Raw genomic sequence first — 22,499 nt, 5'->3', positions numbered from 1 at the left:
GATTAACAGTTGAGCGAGGCAGGATGCAATATTTCAAAATGACATATGTAGACTGTGTTTGGTAGATTCTTTTCTAGAGTTTTTCTAGAACTCAGTAATTAAAGTCAATATACCTGGAGCATGTTTTCATGCCTATCAGCTACTGAAAACTTACTATGGTACCAATTATGCTTTAGTCACTGGAGGGCAAATTGGACCATGTTTCATAAGATGCTGACAGTATAATGGAAAACTGACGATGTATTCTGGAAAGCGATTCAATTAAATTTCTTCCTTTCACAAACCCTAATTTATTGATTTTAAGATGAGTGGGGTGAATAACCTCAATGAGAAACTGTTGACTGTCTTGTCAATTACCTTTTGTCAGTGCTGTTTCACTGCAACTGCCGGTTACCATGCCAGGAAGGGTAACTGACTCAGTTTTAGACGCCTGCTTCTTTTATTTTAGACTTTTTGAGGATCTTTTTTTTACAGCTCAGCCAGTCACTACGCCACATCCAGCTACAACCTCACAGCTGACTTTCCTCTCAGTGTGAACACAGTTAGTAAATAATTAAGTAGGGTTACCAATGCATCTTTTCAAAACACATATCGATTTCATTTACCTGTTGTTCGTTCAAAAACTGCAATAAAATCACCATTTAATTTTTAATTTTTTTTCATGTCTTAGAATGCCAGAGTGCAATCAAGAGAATATACCTGAAGTTACATGAGTGTGTATTTTTTTTCTTCGTCGGTTGATTCAGCATAAAGAAAGTATGTTTATGTACATATATCTTACACAATTAATGTATTTTTTTTAGCTAAAGTCCCTGAAGTTATATAGATTCAGGCAAAGCTTCTCCTTTTTCTTAGTCTTTGACCCTGCAGTCTCAAAGTCTCATATGTTTCCTGTTAACACAAGGTTGAGAGAAATGTAGGCTTTTTATATGCTAATAGCAGAAACTGTTAAACCCTGAGGTAGTTCATATCCCATTGGTCTGCCAAAGAGAGATTGTAGATAGGCTGAGCATTGGGGGTCAAATGAACAGCTCACTTACTAAATTGGTGTCTCTGTGCACAGAGATCCAGCTGTCTGAAAGTGTTGAGGCTGGGTGTGATTGTGACAAAGAACTTGGTATATGTGCATCTTTCTGGAGGCCATTGACGATTGTGTTTCCATCAAGACGCTAGCACTTGACTAAACCTTTGAGAGGTAATCTGTTTTTGTAAACATAACCTTAACCTGATTTTGAGATGTGCCTTTATCCTAAAATGGATGATTTACATCATGGGGACTTGCTTTTTGTCCATACAAGGAGGATACATACCGATGATGTGAAATAAACATAATAAACATATTTAACTGTAGGTCTCCACAAATAATATCTGGACCATAGACACAAACATGCACGCCCGTACGCTCTCGCGCTCTCTCTTTCTCTCTCTCTCTCACACACACACACACACACACTGGTCATGAATAGACCACTTGAAGCTGTGTGTGTAGATTTGTGAATAATGACTGTTCTCTTAGGATTATGTTTTCATACTCCCACAACAAAATTCTCTGACTGAGGAGGTCATGATTACAAAAGGGTGTTGATTTTTATTTACAGCCTCAGTCCCCCATTTCCTCAAACCAGATTAACCATTATCACATTGAACAAATTTAACTAAGTCATTTCTTTCATCATGACCCCAATGTTTTCCTGGTACAATCGGAGAACAAAAAGAACTGCATCAACTCTTGATTAAAAAAGAATTCAGGTTTCACTGACTCACTTAGTTTTGGGTCTCCTTATTTGATCTGTGGATCCTGCTCATTTGTGGGGTAAGGCTCTGTCTTCTACTGCTCTGTTAGCGTTCGAGCCTGCTCATGTTAATACTGATGTATATACACTGACAGACAGCTTACCAAGATCATATTTAAAAATTCTAGCAACACAGTGTATTCTGGTTTCTGAAAGCACAACTCAAATGTTGGCTTTACACTGCTATAATTAACACCCACATTTGTGGTGGCCATGCGGTAGACATACAATGATTTGCACACGTTCTGAAGTGTGCATCTGGTGAGCACCTAGTTACTGCATCTCTTCCTCGGTAAATGCTTTTTTTTTTTTTTTTAATGTTTTGGGACTTTCCAGTAAATTACTTTTTCTGTTTCTCTGGAGGATCAGCATATTGGTGGACCTAAACCTCCACTTCACCATGAACCCTGGTGCTGGTTACTTATCTGCCAGCTGATCCACACTAGAGCCCTGCTCTGGCCTGTTTTCTTCATCCCGTTCCCGCCCGCTCCCGCTGAATTTCTGACCACTCCCATCCGCACCTGCAAAACTTTGAGAATTTATGCCCGCAAACTAATAGAAATGCATTGATTTTGTGTCTTCTCCTGTCCCGCAGGAGAAAACACATAATTTTATAGGCTATTAATAAAGAGATTCATGGACAATTGAGAAACTTCTCCAAATGTCAGACTTGTCTTGCTTTGTCTTTGTGCTGTAAAGACCTTCTTTGAGCTTCCTTTCCAAATCATTTATTGACATCGTGTCGCTAGGATACATCCCGATCCTGCAGTGTTGTTTTAGCCGCCGGCTGCAAAGTCCATACCGCCCGCTGCCGTGAGATTTGAGTTGGTGTTCATAGGACCCATTGTAAGCGGTTATAATTTGTTTATAAGTTTATGTGCGGCTTTGTTTAAATCTATCTGCTAATGTACTCCTGTGTAGTTATTACAAAACAAAGCATTCCAGTCAGTGCAACTATCCCACAAAATGCTTTCTGAAGCAAGCTCTTTTTGTCTTTGCTACATTATTTGGTGAACTGTGCACATTGCCTTTGCATCAAGAGCAGTACAAGATCTGCCTACAAGCAGCCAAAAGTGTGCTGAGAATACTGTCGTGAAATATTAGCAAAAGGATGTTTTAACTTGACCATTTCTATGTCTTCTAGACAACTAAATCATGTAGCGCAGAAATAAACAATCCAAATGGGCACCTTATCTTCTGTCAGTTTTGACCTCCACCTTTTCTTCTTCCCACCCCTTTTGATCTTTTTCATTACAGATTTTGTGCATGGCTTCCTTTACATACTGTACTGACACCCTCCTACAGCTTAAATTACAGGAAGTACAGTGAGTCAGATATTTCTCAAAGGTGAACCTGCAGACAACTAAAATAATTAAAAACTTTAGAGATTCTCTTTGTGTGCTATTTGAATTCAGAAAAGTGACCAAAGACATGCTAACAGGAAGTCATTGCGTTAAAGAATTTGCGATGTAATAATCGAAGTGTAAGTTAATGAGTCCAGGAAAAGTTAAATTGACCACATGCACTTTCCTTACTTAAACAATTTACACAAGCAGTCACATTCACTGCAGGAGCGATATTGTATTGCCGGGCACTCAGAGGCACCACCAGGGCTCTTGTGTGTTGAGCAGTTTGCTGAAAGGCTCCCCAAGGGTAGTGGATGATGAGTGGAAGTGTGCAACTCACACACTTTCCTTTTGCTTCCAGCTTGTTTCCAGCCAGTCTGGGGATAGGAACCACTAACCCCCACATGTCAAACCTGCTCTTGCCCTGGGCTCCCAGTGCCTTTTTTTCCCCCATTCCTTTCCCTCTTCCATCCTATCCTTTTCTCTCCCACCATCACTCTTCTTCCAGGTTGAAGTGTTGGGATTCTTCCTGGCCTCCATACTGTTTTCCTATTTTTTTTTTCTCCTGACTGCATCTGGGGGGACACTTTATCAATTAAGCCAGCAGGCCAGTCAAAATGTTACCACGTATCCTTCATGCTTCTAGCACATAGAGGTTTCCATCCCCCACGTGTGGTCCTACCCATGAATCTTAATTTTGTACCTAAACAGTTGCCATCAATTATCCTGGCTGCAACTGCTAACTCCTCCCCTGCCTCCCATTTTTTCCCATTAAGAAAGTATTTTTTTCTCCTTGCTGTGATGGAATTGCCTCACTCGTTTTCCTGAGAAATGATTTGTCAGACAAAGTGCTTTCCACAGGTAGAACATAGAAATGGATGAATATGTATATCTCTCTGTGTATTGAAAGTGTGCATGCAAGCATACACACTTTTGGTGTGAGATCTAATTGTGCAGTGGGTTGCTTAGAAATGTTCTATCTCTGTATTCTCTACCAATTTTCTTGCAATAAAATATTTTGGAGCATGAAGCTCATCATGCAGGATAGGCCCTGGCAGTCTTGATAGCATTGAGACGGGAGAGAAAGCTATTTGGACAATACTGAGAAATATTGCAATACGATCACATACTACAAAATGAGCTTAAAGATGAAACTTGCCATTTTGGAAATTGTCCACAAGATATAAAAATTATGTTACTTCCAGATGTGATCAGATGTGATATTCCCCTTTCCCAAGACATGAAAGACACTAGCTGGAATTGTTAATACATTCTAAATTCTCAGATAGTGTAATGAATCACTGATTGAGTTCACAAAGGTACAAATGGGCACCCAACTTAAATGGAAGTCATGCCCTCAGTGGATTTCTGCAGGTCTGGAAAAAAAGGCTGTTGTTACTCATTAGACTGAAAAAGGTTACAAAACCATCTCTATAGAGGGAACTACCTAACAGCAATGGTGTAAATGGCAAAGCTGCAAGGAGATTGCTCCTCTTCCCCAGAAAGAATACTACTTTCTCCAGGTTTTCTACAGGTCACATGGATGAGCCAGTAGAGTTCTGTGACAGGAGAGACTCTGAAATATGTTTTTGGCATCTAAGGACCATGGTGGTGTCAGTATCATAGTTTGGGTTATATCCCTTTTTATCTCTGGTTTTATCACTTTTTACCAGACCATTTTGAAAAATTTTAAGAAGCACACAAGTCTTCTACAATAAGGTGGTCTAATATTATTACAGGTGTTATTTTGCAAGAGCAAAGTAAAAATCCTGATCTTAATTCAAAACAAATCTTTTGGAAGGGATTCAAGTGACAAGTTCACACAAAACATCACAGAGTTGGTTCTGTACACAGAATGGGCAACAATTCATCCAAACTAATGTGCTGTACAAGTGTTTGGGGTTTTACATTACAACATAATCCCAACACATTGGTTTTCTGTTTTGCCTCTTACCACAAAGTCAATCCTGCACACATCAGAGCAGATTGTGTAGATTAATCAACCAGCAAAATGGCAAAACACAGCATTACCGCAGTGAAAATGTTTGCATCATTTTGAATTTGTTTGTTAAAAGGACAATACCAACAACACAGTGAAATGCATATTGTGACTGATTTATAGTTGGTGTTTGCCAGCAGTGAAAAAGCTGTTTCAAATTTGATGAAGCACCTGCAAACTAAGCACACAGTTCTACAACACCAAACATGCTGTTGCTGCAGCCCAGATACAAAAAGAGCTAGTTTTCAACTCAGCAGAAACTACCACTAATGAGCTTGTTACTGGTTATGTGCTACCAATATCAACTGTTGAGACTTAGGTTTGTTTTATTTAATCTCACTCTTTTTTTTCAAATAGAATAATAACTAAAGCACATTTAAGGGTATACTGTATCTTCCAATTATTGCCTGTTGTTTTAGATTATAGGTCATACAATGGCATACAGTCAATGCAAAGGTAGGTCTTTATTATATATAAACAAAGTACACAGGGAATTGTACATGTTTGGTAATGCAAACATATTCAAACATGTTACTTCTTAGTAACAAGCAATTCATTAATGTAGCCAGTATATTTCTACTCACAAAAATCCTGCAATCTAATCAGTTACTCTTTAAAGTAACATTGCCCAACACTGTAAGACTGATCTGTAGCTGTCAGAAATATTTAGCTGTGATCAAGGCTACGAAAGGTATGTAATATTGGATCATTTTCGTCAATCAAAAACTCACCAAGTGTAATCTTCTTCTCTCGTGCGTTTAATTGGGCTCTCCTTATTGATTTTTAGACTTGTGTGAAAAAATGCTAATGTTACATTTTTATGCAAAAGCATAAAAAAGACAAACTTTTAAGCACATTTGTACACCCATTTGTTGTTCAAAATACATCGTTGACATGTCAGTATCAGTCTCTCTAACAACATCAACTAAAGTTTAGAGTGCATGTCTTATTCAACAAGAAAGCGTCTCAGAGAGACTCCCTCGTCTTTATTCATCTGATAAGGGCATGAACTGTCAATTAGGAGACTGTATGTTACATACTACACATATGTCTGTAACATTTATTCAAGCTGCAATGCTACAAAAGTAAGCAACATGGAAAAGCATTTACATTTCTGTTGAAAGAGTGGAAAACTAATAGACTGACCAGTGAAACCTCCATGAAAAGTTCCAACAACATCATTGACTCTGATTTAGCCTCTTCTGCATATTCGTGGGGCTTATTTAGTTTACCGCTAAGATAGCCACCTCCTTCAAATAGTGAAGCCAATGCAAAAAGAGCCTTTAAATGCAGTCTCTTTAATGGCCATAAAGGGGTGATGGGTCTGAACTGCAAACTGTGGACTGTGCAAATGATTTGTTGCTTAAATGAGACGTAAACTGACAGAAGTACCAAACAGACTATTACCGTTGCCATACTTGCCTGATCTGCAGGTTAGCGATAGTGGCCAGTCAAGCCTAAGATGGAAAAATATCCCGATTCCTACTTTCTAGAGGTGTGGAAATGTATTGGTTTTATGATGCATGACACTATAGAACGTAACAACTGTAATTCCATCTTAAATAGATTTAATATTTTCAGAACACAACTACTGCATGGAACCATGTTAAAGGACTACATCAACATCTATCAAATGAAAGTCCAGGGAACACAGCCATTCCAACTTATCAGCAACTAATGAAGTACTGTCAACTTTTGCCATCCAACTCAGGGAGGAAAAAATCTTCTTGGGACATTTATGACTTGATGTTCAGGACCTGACTTGTTCAACAGGCTTCACCTCCACCTCAAGCAGCAAATGGACTGCAATATTAATATTCGGTGACTTTGAAGTTTTCCTCAAATATCCATTTCTCAATCCATTTCCTATAACCACTTAATCCAATTTAGGGTCCCGGGGCTCTGGAGTCTATCCCGGCTGCCATCAGGAGTAATAATAGAGCATACCCTAGACCGGTCGACAGTCCATCACAGAGAAACACAGAGACAAACAAGACAAACAACCATGTCCAGGTAATATAAAATCACAAATTAACCTAACATGCATGTTTTTGGATGGCAGGAGGAAGCCGAAGAGCCTGGAGAAAACTCACATATACATTGGCAGTTTCCTCAAATTTACCTCCAGTAATAAATATTTACAGACGTGAACTGTCCTTATAAGATGTCCTTATAGGATTCTAGTTATGATGTAAACGGATCTGATGATTCGAGAATGAACGTCACCAAAGCATGTTCTGAACACTTGAGCTGACTAAACTTAGATTTTCAAAATAAATCAACATTGAGAGAAACAATGACACAACAAAAATGTGAGATTTTTTTCGGCTGACAAGGAGGCTTTTTCTAACCTGCTTCCACACATCAACGTGCTACGAAATTAGGAAAAAAAAAAACACAAACAAATGTTTTCATATTAAATACAGTCTGATTACAATTGATGATTGAAAGAGGGCTAAGTGATATCTCCTGGCCACATGTAGTCAAGGGGGAAAAAAAAAGTTCTCAGGAATTTGCTGCTGTACACCATGAAAAAAATATCAACTGAATAAAAAAAGTATACAATCTGTTCTTGGCACACACAGATCCTTACACGGTAAATGTAAGGATAATAATAATAACTACCCGGGGTGACTTTGGACAATATCCATATTTACACTATGCACAAAACACCTCAAATAACAAGACATTTATGGATATATACAGGGTTTCATAAAAACATTGTTAAGATTTTATTTAAAAAATGCTGCAACAAAAGTCCAAATGAGAATTTGCAGGATACAAGATACAGAGAGTTTCCCCTCTGTTGTTGTTCGCTGGTCGGTGCAATCACAGAATGAATCAAAATGAAAATTCTGTGTGATACTTTGGTTTCCTTTTCCTTTCCAATTAATTGGACTGTGTTGGATTATAAAAAAATCTGATTATAATTGAATAACAATCAATTGGATTAAACTGAATTAGAATTGGTTTATGATAAACTAGATTGGATTGGACTGTATCTGACTGGACATGAACCGAACTTGTTAACCTTCCTTTAAAAGAGCATATAATTAGTGCTATATAAATACAGCAATTGTATAATAGGAATTGCAGCATATATCTGCTGTAAAACTAATTGTTGATTTGGTACAAGCTTTCAGGAGATTATGCAAGTTATATGAAGCAAGATTAAACAATTCTGGTAACTCAAAAAATGTTTTTTTTCTGCTCAGTCTCATTTTGGAGAGTATTGTTTCTCTGATAATTCTCTCTGTACCTGTAAAACAAAACTCAACAAAACTTCCTTTATTCATTGCTGAAAGACTGGCTTAGTGCTCCTACTATCTTTTGTTTCATTCCACAAGACTTGGAAGTTGGGACTTCCAAAACCGATGTGATTACCTGACTGGCCATGCTGGGTTAATAATAGCAATACAAGTTGATAATCTCGAAATCTGTTGCATTTGACACATACATACACTGCTGCAATGTGTTCTCTGATAATTTAGAACTTTTGTACACTTTCAGAATTTTGAAATATTTATCCTTTAGAAAATCAAACAAGGGAAGATTTTCATTGTCTCTTTTAATTTTTTTTCCAATCCTTATCCAGACAGGGAATAAACTAAAAGGACACATTCCATACTTTTTAAAACTGCCGCATACATCTTGACCTGTACTAATGTGTTCCGTCTTTCTGGGAGGCTTTTCAGCAGATTCAGCTACCTAGAGGCAGTGCTTGCGGGTGAAGCCTGTGAGAACACAGAAATCTAGCTTGTTAAGACCTATATAACCCTAAGCACAGACTTTTGAAAAGAAGGCAATTTCGGTTGGAATGTTGTTTGAATGTTCAAGCTTTATCTATTTGTCCTTTTTGTTTGTTCTTGGTGTTTTCTCTTGTTTTTTTTTTTTGGGGGGGGGGGTTGTTGCCGTCAGCCTACACTGCTACAGACAGACAATGGCCATTATTCTTTTTTATATAAGAGTTTCCTAGCTGTGTTTTGAAATGAAACAGAAAAGTCTCCAATAATGATTTCTTTTCAACACCACTTTTTTATTGTTCAACCCCATTGCAATTACACATTAGTTTCCTAAACTATCTACAATACATTTTTTTCATTGTTTATATTGTTAGTTATTGTGACGGAAAAATGAATGCACCTGAATGTTTTCTGGTCTTTTTGTTCGCTGCACTTTATTTACCACATTTTTTTTCTATTGACTATTCACAGTGGGAAGTGAGTGAAAACAAGTGTCTGATTATATTCTAACTGGGAAGTCTGAGGTATCTGTCTTGTACTGCTTGAGCGTCTCAGATGTACGGGTTAATAGCCTTGTTTTTATTGCACCACATTCTCTGAGAGGAGCTGATTGTGATTCTGTTGTCCTTGTCACCTTACATTCCTTTTAATTTGCAGTAGGACCACCCTTTTCATCACTCCCTAGATCGATTATAATTTGTTTTAAGGCTTAGCGGATGAATGTAAATAACCAGGCACTGACGCTTAAAAAGACATAAGCTGAAACACAGTCATGCCACACAATCAGCTGGGATTCAGATAGTGAATTCACTGTTGCTTGTAATCTATGTTCTTATTAGAGGGGAGAGAAAATACAACTTGTAATACAAAAGCCAACCCAGCAGTGAATTGCAAAGTGGCACAAAGCTCCAGGCAAAATGGAAGGTGCCACTGTTCATATTTAAAGATGAGTTACACAAGAGAAAGTCATGTTCTTTTTACGTTGTGTGTTACCCCAACTGACATCCCGATCTCCATTATTCGTCTGTACCTAAAATCTATGGAATATCAACATACTATACACTACTACTGTTGCACAGAAACCTTGTATCTTCATAATTTGAATACATATCTGTGTTTAAAACAATGTTGTTGGTCATCCTTGCTATCCAACTATGGGCCCATGACATTTCTTATCACTGAGATACATTACAAAGACTGTCAGACTAATATCCGTGGTTTCATTTAATCCTCATGTCAGCAAAACTTGAAAATAGCTAACTGACCTATATTTACCTTCAACAGGTAAATGTTCCTCTTCTCTTGTTTTACCCTCAGTATTACAGTTTCAACCTAATGTAATGCCTTGTACCGTTACTTTTTTTTTGTCCTTTGACAGATATGAATTGAAGCAATTTGGTTATGTTTAGAAAATAATATACTTGATGAAGATGAGACAAAAAAAATCATAATTAGGGCTAAGATACAAAATACCTAGTTTGACATTGAATTAATTTTCTATCACTTATCTGGAACCAGGTCACAGGGACAACAATCTAACAGCCTAACCAGATATCACTGACCTTGTTCTCCCCAGCCAGCTCCTCCGACTCTTCCGGAGGGACACCAAAATGTTCCCAGGCCAGCCAAGAGATATTTTCTCTCCAGCAAGTGTTGAGTCTGACTCAGAGCTTCTTCTCAGTGGGACACCTCCCACAGGAGGAATTTTAACTAGATGCCCAAACCATCTCAGCTGGCTTCTTCTGATGTGTATGAGTAGCAACTCAATTCCAAGCCCTTTCCCGAAGACAGAGCTCCTAACTATACATCATTCCTACCCAAAGATTGTGACCAGGGGTGAGGGTTGGAATGTGGATTGACTGGTAAATTGACAGATTCACACTTCAGCTCAACTTTCTCTTCACCAGAAAATACTAGTAGTGTCTCATTCCTCTTATCAGTCCAGCTCCCATTTATGAACAAGACCCAGATATACCTGAACTCCTCCACCTGAGACAGCAACTCTTGCTCAACCCTGAGTGAGCAATCCACCCTTTTCCGACTGACGACCACAGACACAGACTTGGACTTCACACTCAGCAGCAAGCCACCCTTGCACCTGCTGGAGGTCTCAATTTGATGAAATCAACACAATCCCATTTATTCAGAAACATATTCAGTCCCATACTGAACTAAATGGAAACTCTTCAGCCTTTGGCTATGCTTAAAAATTCTGCCAATGAACATTACAAAAAGAATTTGTGACAAAGGGCAGTCCTGCTGTATGACCATGTTGAAAAACACATGCCCTTGCATCTGTGTTTGTTCAGTTCTCGACAATTGTAATGTCTTGCTTCATAATGTTCTATTACTTTTTTAATTTACACAACATCATTAGGGATAACTTTTGACAGATATTAAATTGCAAAAGCTATATAAGAGACTCAAACATCATGATTTTAACAACATTAAAATGAAAAAAAAAATTGACTTAAACATTTCTTTAAAAAGAGGAAGAAGAAAAAAGTTAGCACGATCATTTAGATGACTACAAATCAATCTAAAAGAGAACAGAGATAACATAGACAGTTCATATATATAATGCATTTTTTGCCAGGTCTCTTTTGTGGCACATTTTAATTAGTAATAATATAGACATGAGCAACCATGTAAACAGAGGACAAGACAGAGTGCAGAGGGGTCATATTGACACATTTTTACAGGGTTAATGTACATAAACTACACCATCCAGTGAACTCAAATGAATATCCTATTTCTAACTCAGATCATACAGTTTTTAATTGTTTGTATCACTAGGGGGTAGATGCATCTTTGTTAAAATGTGTACACTGGGCAGCTCCTCAGTTATTCATCAATTGTGCTCTGGTGGGCCGTTATGTAATTGTTTCTACCACCCCTTTGGAAATAGCTGGCCAAAGGAGCTTAGTATTAATTTTCCCCGGCCACAGCCAAGGGATTAGATGTGCTTTCCCCTGGCAAGGCTGTTTGGCAGCCACACTTATCTGCAGCGACTTACAAGGCTTATTGAACATTAGCATGCAATTATCTTTGATGGTCTAACTTTTCTTGGCTGACAAGATCCAATGATTCCCTGTTAGGACTTTTCTAAGGACATGACATGAATATAAAGGTGCAAATCACAAAAAAAAAAATTATAAACAAATCTTATAGTTGAGGCAGCAAAGTTAAGCTTGTAATGCTCTGTATCATTTTTAAAAACAGAGCTATGGATTTTATGGTTTGCCTCTTAGTTGTCAATCTGCTCAGATTAAGACTGTTGCATGCATGTCTTTGAAGTCAGTTTAATGTTCCGATAACACTGAACTGACTTGAAGTTAAACTTTTTAAGTTGTGTTCTATACATTTGTAAATGCAGAAACATACATTTAACTCAGTACCTTACCTGTCACATAGAAAATCCATATAATTAACAAAACTGTAAGGGGTTTGGTATAAAAAGTATAATTCTATTCATTAGCCATCATTAGCCAGTGTAGATTTCCAAAGTCTTAGCATTTTAATGCTGTGCACATTCTAGACTGGTTTCAGAAGCTACTTATAGTTTTAATGAAAGCAAGAGTGATTTTCTTCTTTTAAGAACAAGAGGAATTTCAGAGTCCCTCGATGCATCCAATAAAAAACAACTGTGGAACTCTTCGGATGGCTCAGTTCCCTCGCACCTTTACCCTTCCTTGTTTCTCATTGTCTGTCATCTATTCCCGCTGGTTGCTCACCTGAAGCCATGTGATAATAATGACATCGATCTGAACTTGATGAAGTTAGCTAATTCAGAAATACGAGATGTAGGTGGAGCAAAGGCTATTTAATCCATTCAGTTTTTTTTACAGTGGCTGCAGACATGCTGGAAACAACTGACATCAAAATGCAATACCTTTCACTGAGTGGCTGATTAGAAAAACTGCAGCTATTTCATACACGAACAGCAAAGACTTTCAGGACAAATTGTGGATCATTTGGTCTGGACTTTTCACACAGTTGCTCTTTACACAAGCACATCACAGCGGCAGGGTTACTGGAAATAACGGGGGTTTTGGGGATTTTACTATGGGGCAACGATATTGCAGACATTTGTGTTCTCACAGGGTTAGCGTCAATGGCACATGTTTTTTCAGGACTTCAGTATGTGTGTGAAAACGTCTTGTTTGTGTGTGTGTATGCGTGTGTGTGTGTGTATGCGTGTGTTAGGGTTAGTATATCTAACTAATATAATCCGCTTTGACCACATCAGTAGCTTGTCTCTTGACAAATATCAGAACATTCTGTCCACTTTGCATATTCTGTCTCTTTCTCTTTCCCTAACACACGCACAGTTTTTCCAAGCAAAAATGTACGACCAATGATCCATCCGACTGGACAAAAACTGGATTATCAAATAGATTCTCGAAAGATTTTGCATTGCTATGTTGGTCCACAGAGCAAGATGGTGCAACTTTACAAAAAGTTGTTTTTCCTTACCCTAAGTGTTGATTCGACCACAGATGCTAGGAAGGCAGAGGGTGTTAATCACAAACTATTGTGGAAAAGCATGCAAGAGATCGCTGGTTAGATTCTAGTACTTCACAATGTTTTTTCACATTCCCAATTACTTACTTGTCTACTGTGCTCTCATCCAGAAAATGGTTGAGGAACTAAAAGTAAATGGGAAAGGATGGAATAAATGTCTACGTGTTACAAAATAATTTAAACAATGACAAAAATCTGCAAAAAACAACTTGTGCATTTTAAATAGTCATGTGTTAAAATGCCTGCCATGTTACATGACTTCTGCTCAACATGTTGCTGAAAATAGAGGTTTTGAATTGAGAGAGAAACAACCAATGCCATTTATTAATTTTCACCAACAATATGAACAATAATGAAATATTAATTTCTAATACTCTATATTAAATAATACCAGTGTTTTTGAAAAAAGAAAAGAAAAAATTAGAAGAAAGCCATCTGTCATATGAAGTTCAGTCATAATTATATAGAAACATGCTGTTTCCCCCAAGGGCACACTCAAGAGACTTTTTTGAAAAAATTGTCACAAATGTAGCCATCAGGTGCACAGAATGAGCAGAATTAGTCTGGCAGACTGTATAAGACAAACGCGGACACAGACTGATGCAAGACAAAGAGCTTGTTGAGTAATAACCTCACTACAGCATGTACAAGTTATGCTTCCTGACACATAATTTGATTTTAATGAACAACAAGTCACAAAGAATGAAGCTCAAAAACCCTCTTTGCATCAGCGTCCATCTGCAAGGCTGGGCTAATGAAGTGCCTGGCATATAGCACCTGGACAGGCAGAGGAGGAGACCGTGCATTTAGTCTAATTCAAGCATGCAGCTCTCTCTCCAAACCACTTCTACATGTGTGTGGGAGCGCAGCTGAAAGTCAAGTGTTGGCAAGGAGCATATGTGAGTTTTATCTCAACTGTACTTATAATAATGTCCCTTAACAATTTACCTTGATGGCTGTTTACAAAATTAGATTATTGGTCTAACCTAATTTTCCTCATAATTCAGATTATATGATAAAAGCCCAAACTAATAATAAGTGAACCTTAGTGGTTAGGGCTATATAGTACATGCAATGCTATTTATTGCATAAGCATACTAATCTAAAATGATGGACATTAAAAATGTCATCTTTACCAACCATACATCTGGGCACAAAGACCATTTTCAAAAGTGTGCTTGTTAGCATGTGCTTGTTTATCCTGCTACACTAGCAGGATAAAGAATCCACTCCTTCGGTGGGTGGCTACAGAAAGAGCAGAAGTACCACCTATACAAAATTGTACTAACAAACTGATGCTTTTTTTTTCAGCATTGTAACACTTACATAAATAAACCACATATTTCCTATCTTAAGAATGTTGCCATTACCATTGTGAATGTTACCAGGTGGACAGTATCCTCCCCACACTTAAATGACTGATTAAATGAGACTGATGAATAAAAAGGGGAGTGAAAAAATCCAAGTCAGTCTGTCTGTCTATGCATTGACAATATGGAGGTCCTTTCTTCTTATTGAGGACAGAAAGTCAAAGTCCCTCTAATATTTAATTTCTAGCATGGATACTGGATTTATGGTTTCATTTGGGGTATAATAAGCAGTAGTTATGACAAAGGTTAGAGAGAATCTCTTTCCAGTAAATTAGTCTGATTCAGAGTAATGTGTTCTGAACTGATGGAAATATGACGCGTCATGGCAGCGGATTATCAGCTCTGGCTGTCTAAGACTGTCAGACTTTACACTTCACATATCTGAGTCACTGCATACGTAGCCACATATGCAAGCTGACACACAAACATATTTGTCTCATAAAACACATGCAAGCCACCTGTCACAGTCTCCGACTCTCTCTATTTTGCTCTTTATCACACATACGCACACGCAGGTTTGTCTGTTTTGTGTCTTTCTCACTCACCAACACCCGCACACAATATGTACAGAGAATTAAACAGTACTGTTGCATATGCATTCACCCAGGGTGACAGCTTTTCAGATTATAGGATGAGTTGAATTCCCGCATTCCAGACAATAGCATCTAGATTCATGACAGATCACATTTCTCCCACAAATTATGCTGCAAGAATTATTCTACCAGCTAAGATATCAGTTTTATCTAAGTACTTGCCAAACTGGCAGAGACTATGCCTCTGTGACCATTCAGCCCATTTCTAATTGGTTATAAAGCTGTGTTCCGATTATCTATAAAGTAATGATCTGTTCTATGAAAAAAAAGTTTAAAAAAATCAAAAACAATCCACACAAAAAAAGTATTGTCCTTTTTCTTTACAACATACAAAACAGTGCATGCATTTAACAAGTCTGTAGATTAGGATTTCCAGATAAGAGTGCAGTGTAGAAATACTTTTTCCTGAAAATAAATAAGAAAAGTTGTTTTTTTTTCTCCTAGCATCTGTGTTTATAGACTGAAAGGGAAAAACCCAGAATATCTCATATCATCTTAATATCACATAAAGATGTGCCCATACATTCAGCAGATATCATGCAATACTAGCTACACAAATAGACACTGCCTTCGAAAAGTTGTCACAGCCACATCATCAAAACAGTCCGTGCAGGTGTCTCTTTAAGAGTGTGTGTGACATATGGATAAGGTCGCAACCCAGACTTACCCAGACAAACGTACAGAATAATGCTATATATCTCAGTAAAGGCACTCATATTTAAGTAGGCTACATTTAGTAGTATTTTTATAAGCAGATATGTGACCAAAAAGAAACCCCCAAAAACTTATGAAATGTTAAAAAAACACAAAAATCTAAACAGTGCTAGGAGTTCCAGAAAACTAATGAGCAGCATGGCTTTTGCATTAGGAGACAGTAGGTCAGCATGAAATCAAACACTCAAGTATTTGTACGTCTTTGGCTCATGCTGCGTTCATATTTCAACTGAACTGCAACGGTTCGTGTGGTGTGCACCGCGATTCACATGACAGCATTCACAGTTGTTCAAATGATCCGGACTAACAGAGCAGTTGCACCAGGGTTCGTTTTAATCTTCTTAAACCTTTCAAGTGTAAAGACTCCATAAAACATAGTGAGCCGTACCCTACTTCAAACAGCATAGTGTGCTCAATCAGTATCCTGCTCTTTGAACAAAACTACATGAAATACCATCAAAAAAATAAAACAATGACTACAATCAAAGTACAGCTATATTGACTTTGGATAATTTGAATAAAGATATAGCTGAGGAAAAGTACATTCCATCACTGTTGCAGAATTCTCAAAGCTGAGGATGACAAGAGGCTGCGCTGCATATTTTTCATGCATGGAGCAGAGGATGGAAAGCCAACCCAAAAAGAAGTAGTGATGTATAACTGTGGGTGTGGTGTTTGATTATGTGGCAAAGCTGCCATGTTGCTTTCCCATTTAGATTGCATCTCCTCAGGGGGACATATTTGTTCGTGCCTCTGCAGTGTACAGTCACGGCATGGCAACCTCGATCTCATCAAAGAGATGGGCAAAAAGAAACAAGAAAGAGGAACGGGGGATTGGAGCAAGTGTTGGACAGTGTCCGTGAGGTGTTCAGGCTCATACGTATTGTTTGTTCTCTTAGAATATGCCTGTAAGTGTGTGAACAATGAAATTGTAATAAAACCAACTAGTAGCATATGATTGCAAAATATCATATGATGTTCCTATCAATTCGGTGCTGCTTTGACGAAGCAAGCTCCTTCATTTTTGAGTTAGCATTGTGGAGTTTAGGTGCACATCACAAAAAAGTCCTGACCTTTCTGCCCGAATGCTGTCAGACTTGATAATCATGAAATTAAGTGAATTAGAGGATGGCAAGGGCATTTAAAGAGAGTGAGGGATGGATATGTGAAAGAGACTGTAATGAAGTCAATGGTGCGAGAGTAATGCCCCATCACCCGGTGCCGACAGCACCCCTGCCACACACAACAGTAGACTCCTCCCACCCTGCTACAATACCTTTGGGCACTGTGGCAGAAGATATTAAAAAATTGTGGCACATCCTTTTCAAGGACGATTAGACATTTCTTCCCTTTGGTACCCTTATTTACAGATTGCCACAGACTCCACTGAGACGGCTTGGGAGCAATACTAAGCAAGCTAACAATCATATCAAAACCTTGTTTAAAAAGACATGCCTGGCATTTTACTTCTGTTTCCAGCCCAAACAGAAAAGGCTACTCTGCCCTGACAAGCTAGTTTTGAGCCCACATTAAAGCCGGAACAATGGCAGGTGCTTCCAAAAACCATATGCTAATTGATGATGACAATCAATGAAAAACAACAGGAAACCTTATTGAGCAGCTTTGCAACATGCTGGGCTAAGCGAGTGGTACACTTCATTACCAGTGCCCATTTACGCTGAAGCTTTAGCTACCTGCAAACCACAATTATTCCCATTCATGTAAAACCTGACATTTCACTGGAAATAAGCCTCTATATTACTATAGCTGTGAAAGCTCTCAGGGGTAACAGAAAAGTGTTGCATGTCTGGTTATTGGTAATTAAGTAAGAGTTTACATATGCATATCTTATGAGAATAATGTAATACAAAATAAAAAATGACGGTCTAAGATTAGATGGTGTTCTTTTTTTTCTTTGTTTTATAAAATAAAAACTCTTGGACTGGAGTCACTCTATTTGTAAGTTTTGCTATATGGCATGTAATTGAATGTCATGAGAAACTATTCAATCATGAAGGGAAAGGAAGTCTAGAAGATGAGAAGAATCAAATCTTTCCAACACGTGTGCAAGTGCCACAACATTTCCCTGATAAATGTAAAGACAGCATCAATGGACTGTAAATTTTCAGTAACAGGTAATGTGTTCCTGGCTTGTTTATGTGTTTATGTTCTCTGTTAGGCCCCATTACACACACACACACACACATGCAAAACATACAAAAATATAGAGACTTCTCTATAAGCTAAAATCATGATGATGATAGTGCTTCAACCAGAATGACCCGCAGCAAGCAGTTCTATTGAGCCATCTTCTTAACATAAGTGGTCATACTTTTGCAGCCAAGATGAGAAGTGAGTGATCGAAATGAGAGAATAGAATTCCACAGACTTTCCTTTTCAGTCTGTGTAGCTCACTATAGCACATGATGCATTGCAAACTACTCCTTTTTTCTGCTTGGACAAAACAAATGTGCATCATCATGACATTTCCTTGACATTTCAAGCTAATTCTACACTATCTGTCACATCCGTCCAGAGACACAAAAGGCAAAAGTCATTTGTGAACACATGTGTGGCAAAGACATCTGACCAACGATTGGAGAGATCTGTGGGTTGGAATGTTGACTGTCTTTGCTTGCTGAGTGTGTCCACTGAATTAAGGGGGGGTCTTCATGTTGCCAAGGAGGCAGCTGTTACCAAATCAACACAATCTTAGAAAGATCAAACTATAACTTTACCAAGCAGCCTGTCAGGATTTTTAACAGGGGATGTTCAGGAAGGTGATCTCTGAAATTCCACTTTACTTTTGCAAAGTTGTTGCAAGTAGTATCCCTCACTGTTTCTCTGTGGTCATGCTGACCTAAGTTAGAATTCCAGACAGCCAAAACAAATTCAGTTAAATAAAAAAGAAGAGAGATGAAACAGGTTTTGTCCTTGTACTTTGGTCTCGACTCAAAGCTTCTCCATCATATTGGGGAGTGCTTTATCTCATAATCACTTGAAAGCATTGTTTTGGTCCTTTTAACTACGAGAAGTGACCATCTGGAGCCACAAGTATGGAGAAAGATTCTCCGGAGGTGGGAGCACCCCCTGGCAAGATACCTTCTGCCTTAACATGCTTTTTACTAGACTATATTCACTCAACAAAGTTGTAAAATGTGTCCAGAAGGGGAAGAAATATCCCAAAGAGTTAAAAAAAAAAAAAAAAAAAACTGAGCATGGTGAAAAATGAATCAGCTCCCCCTCTGGCAGGAGCTGGCTGGTCCTTTTCTTTCTCCCAAACTCTTTTTTCTTCTATCACTGCCCTTCTTCTCCATCTAATTAGATTTGTCAGTAACCTCACTGTTCCTGCCATGCTTCAGTTTTCTTTGTCTAGAAGCAACGCTTGATCCCATATACCACAGCTCGCTTCGCAAATGGGATTTCAACCCACCACAGGGAGTTTTTATTCAACTTCTTTCTGAAACAACCAGATTTTAATAGAATGCATGCTATCATGGTCAGAAACAGGTTGTTTGAGGAGTCGAGAGAATGATAGTGTTGCAAACATAAATAAAAATTGATGCTACGCTTCCAGTGTGACTGGGCTCTTAACGGCTAAATCTGTCAATAAATCCTCATTTGAGCTTTCTCGTGTGATGCCTCTGAAAGACTTTCCTTTGTGTGTCTGATTGATGTATTTTTAAGAAAGTCTAAAGCCAGCATGAACATGGTTCTGATCAGAAAACACAGATGGTTCTGCTCAGAGAATCCATGCACACTGAGATTGTACTTTTGAGATATTTTTTTTTCATGAAATACATATAAATTCCTCAAGTTGTTACATGCATATTTCTTTACTTTCACAGAAAACACCCAGTGCACGTGTCCACTTTCACAAGTGTCACAAATAAAGTAAACGAGCCAGAGTGTGACAGTGCCTTGAGATAAAAAAAAATTAGACAGAATTTATGAGTAAACAAATGATTGTGTCATTTGTACGGTCATAGCAAAAATGCACAGCTAAAGCATTCTAATGCAAAATGCTGCAGACATGAAAATTATATTATCAATTGTTACAATCATGAATTTCTTTCATTTCCAGATCAGTGACCAGTCACAAGCACTGACATCCGACTGGTCACAGGTTTTAGGTTTAATGTCTTCACTTCTCTTTAGTCACATCAACCATGGATTAAACAGTTGTATGACAATTACTGAAGCCTTTGTTGTGTTAAAAATTGGGCAGCAGCAGCTGTACCTCAGCAGTACCACAGAAGAAAGGTCAGTGGTGTGACTACAGACATGCAGCCGCTACTCAGCAATTCAGAAAAGCACATGCAATGCTGTAGGCTCTGCTCTGCTTCTGCAATTTCTCAATTAGCACTGCACTTTGTTGCTTCCCCCTGCAATACACTCAGACTGAAAAAGCTTGAATAAATGGTTATTCATAACAGCAAAGAACAGAGACGTACTGTGATTCCATGAGTTCATCAGTGTTCCTTTCTGACAGACAGGACTTGAAACTCAAAATAACAGTTCAGAGCTGCTTTTTGTCTTTGAGTTAAAGAGTCTCTGAAGTAAAAGACACTTCACCAACTCATATGTAGCCCTAAACGAGTCCATTTCCCATCCACCACTGCTCTTCATCTCACTCCATCTCTCATCCACTCACTGTAAGCATGGCTGATAAGATTGCGGGTGAAAGGCCCTGCCAGTGGCCACTGATCCCATTACTAAACCTGTTTTTCCAGTGCTAAGTTCAACTGGCTCTAGCAAGCAATCCAATGAAAAGAAAAGTAAAGCACGTATGTTTTTTTTTTTTTGTGTGTGCATTTGAGGAGACACACAAGCTGTTGCCAGTGTGTTTGGAGTATAAGGTTGTGTGCGTCTCAAAGATTAATGGGCAGTTGAGGTTCACCTTTGGTCGAAACTAACATTAGAGAGCAGACCACATATTACTGTTGAAGCTCTCCTGGCCAAAAAACAACTCCTGTCTGTCGGGATACAGTTTCCTCATTCAGGTGATGGACTCTGCTGGGCCTATTCTGAAGGAGTTTAGAGAGAGAGTTAGACAGAGAAACACAGTGATGGAAACATAGAGATACAGAGGAAGAAATATTGACCAGCAGGCAGAAAGACAAAGAGCAATAAAGAGCTTGTAACGGAGACTGAATGAGAATAAGAGTAAATAAAAGAAGGAGAAGAAAAGAACAACTGAGAAAAACACTGACAAAGTCAACTGGAAACCTGTAATTTGTCTGCTGAATGTTGCTAAGGAATTATAAATCTATCACTGCAAGGCAATGCTTCGAGCAAGATGCGACAAACATGTAATGAACGGCCTACGGTAATAAAGATAGAGGCTCAAACCATGTTCTGCGAGTTTCATTCATCGCACACCACCCCGGTGGTGGCTCCAAAATGAAACATTTCCTTTCAATTCAATTGTTAATTTATATGCCTCAAGATGACAAAATTGTCCCCATTGCTTTTGAATTCAATGTTCTTTACTCAACATTGACTTTGGGAAGTGGAGACATCCACCCAATAACATAGGGAGTAAGGAGGATGTCAACATGGACAAGGAGACAGGCTGTTGTAAAAAAATGGGTATTTCTACAAGCATTGCAGAAAGGTGGCAGATTCATTATAAAGTAGCGAACCCAACATATTTATCTGTGATTTTCTTTCATGGACATACCCTAAACATGGCAGTACACACAGACACACACTTTGCTACTCTATCCAAATGAGGATACTCCATTGAAACAATGAATTCACCAGCCTCTTAACATTAAACCACCTAATTCTATCCCTAACCCTAAAACAGAATCTTAGCACTCGAGAATGACTCTGAAATGCAAAACTTGGTGCCAATGTGTACAGGTGGTCCCCATAAAGTTGTGTCCTATCAGGTTTTGATCCCCATCGTAGTATAAAAACATTCACACAAATACACTCCTTAAACACACACAAAACAGATATATTCACAGCCAGAAGGGGAGGATATGTTGCCAGCTCATAATTCTCCTCCCCCCGCTCTCCTCTGCTCCATATCTATGAGGAATGCCTTTGAAGATGATAAACTGCTATTTGTTTTTTATTTGCCCTCTGCTAGATTTGATATATCTTATCTTTTTCTTGGGTCAAGTGAGACAAGCAATCACATAAATATATTCAGAGATGTGCAGGATGTACTGAGCAAAGGCTGTAGCTTCAAGCGTAAAGGTTGGCTCTCCCTGTACATTGACCACGATGTCAGGTTTGACCCTGCCAGAGCACCTCTTACACTATAATCTGCTATCACTAACAGAGAAATGCAAGGGATGGTAATGAGGGAAAAAAAATTGCATAAGGTATATAATTTAGCCAAATGTTTTGTATCTGGGATTTCAGTTCTTTATTTATTTTTTTATTCTTTAATTATACATGTTG

The 22,499-nt window shown here is 38.3% G+C and overlaps 1 protein-coding gene across 1 annotated transcript in view; it reads right to left on the bottom strand.

The window, feature by feature from the left end:
* The window catches only part of LOC140319551 (receptor tyrosine-protein kinase erbB-4-like), a 277,450-nt gene that overhangs the window by 155,152 nt on the left and 99,799 nt on the right, over positions 1 to 22,499 (bottom strand). The window lies entirely within an intron of this gene.

The sequence above is a fragment of the Leuresthes tenuis genome, unplaced genomic scaffold (genome assembly GCF_036924035.1).
Source record: "Leuresthes tenuis unplaced genomic scaffold, fLeuTen1.0.hap1 SCAF_12, whole genome shotgun sequence".
NCBI lineage: Eukaryota > Metazoa > Chordata > Actinopteri > Atheriniformes > Atherinopsidae > Leuresthes > Leuresthes tenuis.
This window is presented reverse-complemented; position numbering and strand designations above follow the sequence as displayed.